This window comes from Paroedura picta, chromosome 4 (genome assembly GCF_049243985.1).
Source record: "Paroedura picta isolate Pp20150507F chromosome 4, Ppicta_v3.0, whole genome shotgun sequence".
Classification (NCBI taxonomy): domain Eukaryota; kingdom Metazoa; phylum Chordata; class Lepidosauria; order Squamata; family Gekkonidae; genus Paroedura; species Paroedura picta.
The window spans coordinates 44464091-44475947 of NC_135372.1; positions in this window are offsets into that span (position 1 = coordinate 44464091).

Here is an 11857-nt window from a genome sequence, read left to right on the forward strand (position 1 = left end):
AAGGAAGAGTGGGAGCTGCATTTGGGGGATCAGGGAATCAAATTTAATCACCAGATGAGAAGCCGCCACTCTTAACCACTACACTAAGCTAGCTTTGAATGGCAAACACTACACACAGCTAGGCTAGGATGCTGATTAACATGAGCAAATACATGCAGCAAAAAACCACTCTAACCCTTCCTGGGTATGGTTGTAAGGCATGTGATTCAGCAAACTTATGTGTCAACATGCACTTTTTCACTTTTCTTGTGGTGGCCTCCCTCTTCCTGGTGGTGGCAGCTTATGCTCAACCAGGTCAGCCTTACCAAGTGTGTGTGGTGGGTACCTCAAAGCTGGCGAACCTATCAGGATCACAGGCTTCTGGGCAGTTCTATATAGGCCTTCCACCATGGGTGGAAAGACGAATCCCCTCTCTCCTCTAATTTGCCCTGCTGGTGCAGAGAAATAGGAAAGTGAAAAGGAGGAATCTGAGATAAATGAGAAGACACTTGCAGGTCTTCCTCCATTTTTCTTTTTTGCCTTTGACATATTATTGGAACTGGAGTTCCCAGAATGCATCAGGCTCCTCCTTTTCTCCTTCCATACAATCTGAGAATTAGCAGGCCTTCTAGGAACTATAGTTACCAAAATACCTAGCCATAATTCCCAGCATGCACTATAAAGCAGGAAAAAAAATATGGAGGCACTACAAATATTTCCCCTTCTCTCAGCAACTTCATCTCAGCAATTCACAGCTTGCCAATAACACGGCAGTTAAACTGGGGTGGGAAGGAGCATGATAGGGAGAGGGACATGGGCACTGTGCTTCTGAGAACATGTTTTTCTTAATCGATGGCTCTTAAAAAGCTTGGGCTTCACTTCCAATTAATCAAGTCTTTTGACACTGTTTTGCTCAGGCTGGAATCCAAGGTGAGCCGGAGGAACTTGCCTTAACAATGAAAAAAAAAAAAGCTGCAAAAATGCTTAAAAACAATAGATTTTTTTAAAGTCTGCTTTTGTGGAGATGTTTAAACTACACAACATTGTCCTGGAAGGTGGGGGAGATATCTGTGAAAGCAATAGGGACAAAATGATTGCAACGGGCACACAATCACTATTTGGAACTGATTGTACCATTTCAGCTGGCCCAAGCCTTCTACTGAGTGGGGAGGGAAGTCCAAGCCTTATCAAGTGGCAATCTCCCTCTGGATTTGTCCCGTCAATCCACCAACAGCCAGCAGTAAACGTATAAGCCGCAGTTTACAAGCTGCGACTTCTTTTTCCTGTGCTTTGTTTTCCCCGCAGAAAAGATAATTGCTTTGAAAGCAATTATTAAATTATTGCAATGTTACAAAAACAATTAACTTGCAGGGGAACATTGGCACTAGAAAAAAATCAGTCAGTTGGTTCTCTAATTATTCCATTGTTAAAGCTGGGGATGTGTCAACTACATGGCCTTAAATCTTGGAAACAAAAGTGGTGGTGCTGCTAGGCGAAAACACAAGAAGTGATAAGTGGAAGATCCTCCATCAGAAGGATCTGTAAAAAGCCCCTTCCCAGAGGAATGTTGAGAGATGGAATAATGGCTCCAGAGCTTGACTTACGCATATTCAGTGGAAGGCTGGAACACACTCTATGTTTACCCAAGTGAGCCAGGGATTCATGATCCCATAGAGAAAGATATATACAAGGTAGAACCGGACATACACAGGTTCTGTTGTGGATTTGCTGCTAATAGTGTAGGCCATTCTCCCCTCAAGTCGCTGTTCTTTAGACGCCAGCCTCATGTTGCTTGCTGCCATGCCTTTAGCCAGTTGTGATGTGATAGCTCAATCAGAGTCCACTGAAACTCCATCCTTCAAAGAAGGTGGTCTTATGGCCAGGCAGAAAGGGTTCAAGTGAAGAAACGTGACTACCCAACCTGGATGGAGTGCAGCTGTTAGTGGCTCACTCTGCCAGAAATCTGGGCATGAACCTAAGACACTTCCCTCACTATGGAGGCATGGGTCACAGAAGTAATGCAGCTGGCATTTTCCCAACAGACAGACAGACAGACAGACAGACAGACAGACAGACAGACAGACAGACAGACAGACAGATTTTTGCATTTATATACCCTTGTAACCCAGACAGGTCCCCCTGAAATTTAAGACAGGATCCTCTGTTGAGAAAAGGACCAATAGACCTATGATACTGTAAGTGTGGAAAATATTCAGAGAAGAACAAATTCTATGGTGTATCAGAGAGGAGACAGAGGGACAAGCCACTGAGGAAAGGCCACAGTCTTGAAACTGGGAGATTAATATCCGGATCCTGTTTCGGCTTGACCCATTTGAAAAAAAAACATTGGAAAAGAGAGTTGAATATGAGTTTGACACCTCATTCATTAAAAGTATTTTTATGCTGTTAAGTCAGTCATTTCTTTGCCCTTTGGAAGTGAGGAAGCTCCTGAAGGGCCCACAGCTCTTCCGGGAGCACACACCACCAGATGTGGGCCAATTACATGTGGGCCTATTACATGCCCCCATTCCCTGACAGCTCATGATTAGGATCCCCCTGTATGGAGGAAAATACGTAAAGCTGTTCAAACGGCAGGAAAAAAATGGATTGAAGCAGAGTCTTGCATGTTTCTCTACTTTTGTTCCTCAGCAATAGGAGCCAAATTGCTTCTAGCTTAGGGTTGCCAGTTCTGGGGTTGGGAAATACTGGAGATTTGGGGGAGGGAACCTCAGGCAGGTGTGATTTGGGGAGAGAATGAACTTCAATAAGGTATCATGCCATAGAGTCCACCTTCCAAATCAGCCATTTTCTCCAGGGTGCAGTGATCTATGTCACCTGGAGATCAGTTGTAATAGCTGGAGATCTTCAGGTGCTGTCTGGAGGTTGATGGCCGTATTCCAGAATAACTATTGACTTAAAAGGCCTACACAGGGAAATAAGAATGATGTGATACAATAGAGCCATGGATCAATAATAAAGAGAGGGACTGCAGGAGGAAATGTCCACTCACACAAGGACGCTACCTGGCTATGCACAAACTTTAGAAAGGAACAGTTAACTCATTTTCAGGCCGACCAATTTACTTGCCACAAGATGGCTTAAAAAAAATTCTACTAAATATCACAGACTGTCAGTCTTTCAAAGCACTTGTAACTTATGTTCTCAACACAGTCCTAAAACAAACTTGTCTTGTCAAATTGAAGGCATTATTGTTATTTTTCCCCCTACGGCAACAGGCAGGAAGCAATGAGAGAAAATTAGACTTGCCCAGCAGGATCAAGCAGCAGGAGAAACCAAAATAGAAGGTGGAAGAAAGGCTTTTATCTTAATATGAATAGCTTCAGTAATAAGCAAGACAAAAGCAAAGGGGTGGGGATCCACCCTAAACTGCTGAGATAATAAATTACTTGTTGGTTTGGAACTTTGCAGCTTGGCCTGTTGTGATGGTCCCTCGCATGAATAAAGCAGGAACGAGAACAGCCGCATGACTTCATAACTCTTTTGTTTTGCTGCCCTGCTGGAAACACAGTAAGGCAGCAATACTGGCTCCTGCTGATATCTGTACAGTGCTTTATAGTCAAAGACTATGTGGCGGTTCTCTGTGATAAAGCTTCAGGAACTACAGAAATGAACGATTTCTTTATTTACTGTTCCAGGAAGCATCCCCAGACCTGGAGTTGTGAGCTTTCCTCCAATGTCAAGGTGACCCAGAGAAGAGTCCCAAGGCAGAAGAGACTGCTGTGTTGTTGAAGCGAACATGCCTTGGTTTTGTATGGGTCCTGAATGAGAAACCACTTGGGGATCATTGGAGGAAGATCAGGGGTATCAGTGAAATGAATTACATACTAATCCCGGGGGGGGGGGATGATATTATTATAGTTGTGCTATAACTGAAGATGCTTGTGTGGTAACACAACTGCCCCATCGTGTTTTATATATTCCACACACAAAATGACTGCAGAGTGATTCAGATGCCAGTGGCTGCTGCATAGCACATTTGCCTCAGCAGTGGTCAAGGCGAAAGGCGGGGTAGGGGGCTATGCAAAGACACTACTGAGTAGAATGGTGGCTCAACATGGTTGATGCATAGCTGGGACCGATTCCGCATGAGGAATTTGCCTCTGCCCAGCATCTCATTGCTCACAGGTTTTAGTGCTTCTTCCTCATGACATCAGCAGCAACTCGTAGCTCTCCAGTAGGTGGCACAAGTTTTCATCCAGTTTGCTCCACGATGAGGGAAATTGCAAATTCCTGCTTCCCCTTTCTTGTTGTGTTGCAAATTGAGGTGCAAACAGGGGCAAACCCATCTAAAGTGACAAATGCACAACTGTCTTGGTAGCGTTTTCCCCATCCTCACACCTACTTTCCCCTCCTCATTTCTGGATCATTTTTTTTTTTTAAATCACGGTCAGTGTAGATATGGCACTGCAAATCTACGTGCCCTCAGTTCAAGTAAAATGTTATCTTCAGTGTGCACATTAATATTGGGATTGGGCAGCAACCCAATCTAAAACACATTCCTGTTGTGTTTTCTGGCGGTGGGGTATGAACGGGGAAAAGGAGGGGCATGTGATGAAGCAGCCCTTAGCTTAGCATCCATGCTGTTACCCAAATTGCTTTCACACGTGTCCTGGAACACGGGTTTTCGAGCTATTGGGGGGGGGGGAATCAGCCAAATTACTGCAAGAAGGGGGTAACTAGCGTTATGGATCCTTGCCTATGTATACAAGGGTTAACAGTGCTCTGTGTTTTAAATCTTCATTGTGAACACACAACCATTGAGGTCCAGTGACTATGGCCAGCCTATCACAAATCTACCTGAACATAAAGACAGACTACTTTACAAAGAATCCCAGAAAAGAGATCTAAATGTTTTATTGTTGTGATATGATCCCGTAGCAATGCAGAAGTGTACGTTTAAAAAAATGTTTTAGTGTTGTGGCATGTTCCCACAGCAATGCGAAAATGTTTTTTAATTTATGGACTCGGGGTGGACAGAGATTTGTGACCCCAAAATCACTGCTGTAAAGGAATTGGTGGCTTTCGTTGATTGACAGCTCAAGGAGCTGGGGGGAAACTTTGGGTTGTCCACATTTCCTGCTTCTCAACCACCTCATTAGGAGGCAGAAAGCTATGATAAGATAAGGGGATAACATGGGAGGGGGTCTACTTCAGGAAGCATGAAAACTCATGGTTTATTATCACATGTTTCCAAGCAGTACGTGACATGTTTAATGCCTCTGTGCGGAATCAGTCTGGTTGGGAAATTCCTGGAGATTCATGGGTGGAATGTGAGAAGGGCAGAATTTGGTGAAGAGAGGGATTTCTGAAGGGTATAATGTCATAGAGCCAGCTTGGTGTAGTGGTTAAAAGCGCAGACTTCTAATCTGGCGAGCTGGGTTTGATTCTGTGCTCCCCCACATGCAGCCAGCTGGGTCACTCAGCCTCACTCACCTCACAGGGTGTTTGTTGTGGGGATAGGAAAGGGAAGGTGACTATAAGCCGCTTTGAGCCTCCTTCGGGTAAAGAAAAGCAGCATATAAGAAAAAACTCTTCTTCTTCAATCCATTGCTTCAAAGAGGCCATGTCTTCCCAAGCAACTGGTCTTGGTAGTCTGAAGATCATTCCAGGAGATCAGCAGACACCTGGAGGCATGTAATCCTGGTGGCAGATCTGAGTTTTTGTAATGGCAGCTGATCCAAACATTGTCTCTGGAAATGGGGGAAATCGTAGAAATAAGCATACGGTATAGTCCCCCTGGGCCCGTACCAGTTCAGAACACCATGCAGAGAGCACATATATTCATGTCCTTGGGCATGCTCAGAATTTCTTCCCCATGGAAAGTTATTTGTTCAGGAGAAAGGTTCTGAACACATTTGGAAAACTCGGTCAAAGTTCATGTAATACCAAGAATTTCATTATAGCAGCCAAGGCTGTCTGAAGCTGATGGTTCATGAACCCATGACAGAAAAAAAAAAAATTAACATAGTCAAATCCTTCTGATCAACACCATAGAGCTCAGATTCTGCACAGGCCAGCTGATTTAGACAGTAGTGACATGTCTTTGATTTTTGCTTCTTTTTGCCAAGCAAAATTAAAATGCATCATGCAAGAGAGAGAGAGAGAATATGCTTAAGTATACAATGCCATTCAGACTAAAGCTCTAGACTCACTCCTAGTTAAATGTATTGGCTACTCTGATAAGTGCAAGGTACAGTTCCTTCTCTCCAATCAGGATCCAGATACAATTGATGAAGTGACTAAATTCTTACAAATGGCAATTAAGCTGCGAGAACTTAAGAACTAATTGAATGTATTCTGATTTGTCTTATTTTTTTATGCCAATAAAGGTTGTTGTTGTTGGTGGTGGTGGTGGTGGTGGTGGTAGTGGTGGTGTTAACACACACACACACACACACACACAAAAGACAGGTTGCAGAACTGATTTCACTTGATACGGAAACTGGAGTGCCTAAACACTGGATTTTATTTTCATTGGATTTTTTTAAGAAAGGGAAGACATTGGCCTTGAACGTTGAGCCAAAAAAAAAAAAAAACCTTGACAAGAGAAATAAATCTTCATCTCCCCCCCCCCCTTGTCTTCTATTTAGCACTGAAGCTTTTTTCATTCCTGGTGCGTGATTTCTCTTCTCAAAACCAATGAAAACTTAGCAGCACTTAGTTTGGGGGTTGGCCTGCTCCTAATGTTGGGCTGACAGGAAGCACTGAACTCTTTGCTTGCTTTTTGCTTAAGTTATCCAGGTGAGCTTTGAGTCCTCTGGATGGCACCATTGTACACTCTCCCATACCCTTTTTATTTCTCTTTAAGTGATACGTGATGTGCAGCATAACTTTAAGGAACAAAACAGGATATTGTGCGTTTCTCCCCCCAGTTTTATGAGTGCAAGAAAGCAATAGGAAAAGAAAGGGGGAAAAAACATTTCTAGAGCTTAGATGAGGTTTTTTAAAAATGTTTTCTCTGTTAATTTAAGTTAATGTTGTGGTCCTAGCAACTTCATTGCTTTTCAGTTTATTCTTTCCTAAGGGAAAGAAAGCAATTCTTGGCGACTGTCAAAACTGTCTCCTCTCTCTTTCAGAAGAGTAGCATAGAATGGTTTTTATATGTTTTTTTATATTAGTTGAATTTGTTCACACCATTTTACTTCCTGTTTTGGAAACAGACCAGCCAGCCCCCTTTTTGGCTGTGGCTGCTTCTCTCAGAAGCATGAACTGAACCAGGTTGCTAAAGCAGGATCTTAGGACTGTAGATTCACTAAAGCACCCTTGGCCAGCTGCTTAGCAACCTTCATGTTCTCCCAAGGGGGAGAAAACCTTTTCTCTGGTATCTGGGAGTCTGTGCCTCTGAATATGGCCTGTTGCCTAAGTGGGTCTCTGATGGCTGATCCCTGGCTGGGCTGGAAATCCAGGCTGTCTCCCGGCAGGGGTGGGAGGCACTGTCTGTACTTAGCTGTGCTGACCTTGGAGCTGGTAGGGTTCCCAGCTGTAGTTATCAGACCTGATGGAAAGCCAGCAGCACAAGTCCTGCCCAGTTTGCAGGGATCATAAAAACAACACAGGCCGCCTGTTACCAGACTCCAAGGAACCAGGCAGAGGTGGATCAGTACACAATCCACAAGTCCAAAGGCAGGCAGCAGTACAGAATGGTCAGAGATGGTCCAAGAGGTCGAGGCAGGCAGCAAGGAGTCAAGGTCATGGTCAGTCCAGAGTCAGGCATGGTCAAGAGATGGGCAGAAACCTAGATGCACATGGACAAGGCAACAATTCCACTTGTTGCACTCAAGCTGAACAGCCTGTTCTTCAACATGGCCAGGGGATAATGAGAGATCCTGTGAAGTCTCACTTTCAGCCCCCATCCTGTGAGGAATCAGATCCTCTGGTGATAGTCAGCAGCCATCCTCTGGTGATAGTCCTCCATCCTCTGGTGATAGTCAGCAGCCAGCTGGGCACTCTTTCTTTGGCAAGTTAGGACTTGAGTGCCCCTTCCTTCTGCTCAAAGCCTCCTGCTGGTGCTGGACCGTGGCTCCTCTCCCTCCTCTGAATCATCACCAGCCTCCACAGGTTGGCTCCTGACAGGGTGGATTCTCCAATTTCCTTTCTGAGCCTAGGTAGCCAAGACTTCCTCCTGAGGGGAGATCTCCTGCCTCATGATGGACTTACACTGTCAGTGCCAAAAGTCATTGGGAATATCTTTCCTTAAATGAAAGTTCTTTGATTCTCTCTTAGCATGAATGGAGGATAGAGGGAATGCTGTCTGCATATTGCCCTGTTGTCCCAGGCACATTTTTTGCAATGTTCTTGTGATTCATTTGGGGATTTCAGTGGGGCTATGCAGAACCCTTTCAGTGTTAGCAGACTTTAAATAGGAAAGGAGCTGCTTAACAAATAAATAGTTTACTAAGTTTAGTAAGAACTGAGAAGCAATCTTGCAAAGAGAATGAGGGGAGATCAAGACCTAGCAGTCTAACTGAGTAACTGTTCTTTTTCTGGAGACAATCAGAGATGAAGTGTACTCAGAGGAGCAGGAAGTCTCCAACTTAGCCAATCTGGACACAGGAGAAGGTTATTTGAAAAATACCAAGAAGTTTCTGGTCTGTATATGCTAAATACAAATCTCCTCTGATGCCCTCTGTAGAATATTCTTCAGAGAATCTTGAATCATGCACTTGACAGACCCTGCATATTCTAACATTCAGTTGCATTGGTGTCTTCACAGATATTTAAAAAGAGGAGTTCTTTCTAGATTTCATTATGGCATAGTCATATTGGTCAGTTGAGGATCAGGGGACAACATATGCAAATCTTTAGGGATGTGATAAAGGGATTTATAAAATAGTGGGAGAAAACTTTGGGTGGCAACCTACTTTAGGCAGGATGAACTGCCTTCAGCCTACAGGGTTGTCCTCCAACTTAAGTAATCTTCCTCCAGCTGAAGACGTCATGCAGGGCTGCAGGAAGGCTTCAGATGTTTGCTTAATGGAGTGGTAAGATGTAGGCTACTGGAATTTGCTGGACACCACTAAACTGGACATTACAAAATCAAAAGACATGCAGGTAGTTGTACAAGGAAGAAAGTGAGGGGAGGGCCAAACATTCAGTGGCTGAGGGATCCTTTATCACAATGGACTGTCCAAGTGCTGCCCTTGGCCTTCATTCACATATAGGAGTAAGCATTGAGAATCAAGCCTGCTTGCAGTTTTATTGATCAATCATGTGCTCTCTTTTAGTACATGCTATCTGACTCAGGTTACTGAAAGTACTGTTTAGAGAGTGATAGAGAGTAGGAGGACAATTTGTTGGAAAAAGATGGCAGACAAATCAGAGGACTGCATCACAGCTGCCATTGCAAACGTGCAGCCATCGTGTCCGTCTACCGCCAAAAGTTAGGGGAATTTTCACAGCTGATTTTCAAAGTCATATGGAAGAACACTATAAGTTAAGATACCTGCAGTTAGATCTGTGGATACAATGTCAATGATGCTACAAATGAAACCATCAAAGGATGCTTAAGATATGAAATGTGAAGAGTCCATTGATGGTCAACTAGGGAGCAATGCTTGAGAGGACTCGCTGCAGATGGCACATCACCATCAATTTTAAATTGACTCCTTTTGAAAATGGTTTTCAAGCTCAGCTTTCTACCTGAAACACAACGTTGTCCTGATTCAGAGAGTCTGTATGTTGCCATTTGTATTTACCTGTGACTATTGCTGCTGTTCTCGATTGCATAGCACACCGATTAAGTACAGGGCATCCTTGATTCATGAATGATTGGATGGGCTGAAAAGGGGCACCCTCCTCTCTGCAACAGCTATTGTGTGTCCGCCAGGCACAGTGATGCAGTTAGGTGTGATCCTGCTTTTCCTGCATGCCATTTGTTGTTGTTGTTGTTTTGAGATTGACTAGGAATCTCTTTACTGGCCCTGACATGACATGTAGAGAGAAGCCGATTCCTAACACAGGATCAAGAAAGAACACAACAACAGAGGTATCTTGGTAACACGTTGACTAGTGGCGTGTCTTGGTATAAGGTCCATTTCATTGCTGAGCAAAGTGAGGATGGGGATAAAAACAGATAAAGAAAACAATGGCGAACTGTGAATAAATCCCCCTCCCCTTTTTGATAAGTCATGAAGACAAAAGATTGACAGGAAGCAAGCATTTAGACATCCTTTGATCTCAATGTAACATATAGGACTGAGCTAGTTTGCCGTCCACCTTTGGTGTTGGGATAGTGAAGGTAAATTAACACACCCTGGACTGAATAAACAATTGCCAGTTCTCTAAAAGCAGCCATTACAGAGGTGGCAGCTTAACCTCTTCAGTCCCGCACCACTTTAATCAGAAGCTGACACTTGTCCTTGATTCTGTGATGTCTTTGTTGGTCGATGTCAGCTCTCTCTCACTTTCTTACCTCTATTGAGGTTTGCCTGCCTTTAATCTTGAGCATTTGCAGAGGCATTAAGTCCACAACACTATGAATTTAAGGGGTGATCTACTCAATTCGCTTTCAACTGGGCATTCTATGTACTCACAATCAGTCGCCTTCACTTACAGCAGAGCTGGTGGAGTAGGCAATTATGTGTGATACTTGAGCTCAGTACATTCCCTTGAATAGACCACTTCATAGTGGGTTGGGCAGCCATTTTCTATAATGACCCCTTTCTAAGCTATTAGACTATATATGTACAATGCCCACCCTAGCCTCTGAGAACCCAAAGCACAAATGGGCTTCCATATGAAAATAGGTCTCCCTGAAAGCGATCGTAGGAAGAATTTCTCCATTTCATTTTCTTATTTTGAAACATTTGCTTTTGAAAAACATGTATAGTAAGAAATCATTCCATATTAAATGTAAATGTGTTTGCTATTTTTGCCCCCTGCCTCCCTGCTAGCACCCATTGTATCAGCTACAATGGGCTTTAATTCTAGTAGAACCATAGAATCATAGAATAATAGAGTTGGAAGAGTCCTCCTGGGTCATCTAGTCCAACCCTTGCACTATGCAGGATACTCACAACCCTATTGCTCACCCACTGTAACCTGTCACCCCCTTGAATCTTCACAGAATCAGCCTCTCTGTCAGATGGCTATCCAGCCACTGTTTAAAAATCTCCAGAGATGGAGAACTCGCCACCTCCCGAGGAAGCCTGTTCCACTGAGAACCTGCTCTAACTATCAGGAACTTCTTACAGATGTTTAGATGGAATTTCTTTTGAATTAATTTCATCCCATTGGTTCTTGCCCTTCTTGGGCAAGAGAGAACAACTCTGATCCATCCTCTATATGGCAGCCTTTTAAATACTTAAAGTTGGTTATCAGATCCCCTCTCAGTCATCTCCTCTCCAGGCTAAACAGACCAGGCTCCCCCTGTGTCACAAAGATGGCATGCTTTTTTTTTTTTTAATCGCAATCTATTTGCTTCACCCGTTGCCTGACAGCTCTCTATAGTTATTTTAATCAAGCGTTGACAAGGACAACCTGCGTCCGATTCTCCTATTACTTCAATTATAACCGGATTTAAATGGAATTTGAGAATTGTACAAAGCCCACTTCCATTTTTTTATACTTGAATAAATCGCGAGGAAAGCCAATTAAACGGTTTGCCACCCCATTGTTTTGAAGAGCAGATCACCTTGAGAAGGAGCCCAGCGACGCACAGCAACATCGAAAACCTGGATTTGGTTCTGGGAAATGGAGTGAGCCTTAGATTATCTTCATAGTTCACTCATGAGCAGCGCTGTCCTCCCAAATAAATAAGTAAACACTACTCAGCTGTGACAGGTAAAATGCTATTATAGTTGTTCTTATGAGCATGCTAGAGAAACAGGTCACGCCAGCAGTCAGCTGTCAAGACTCT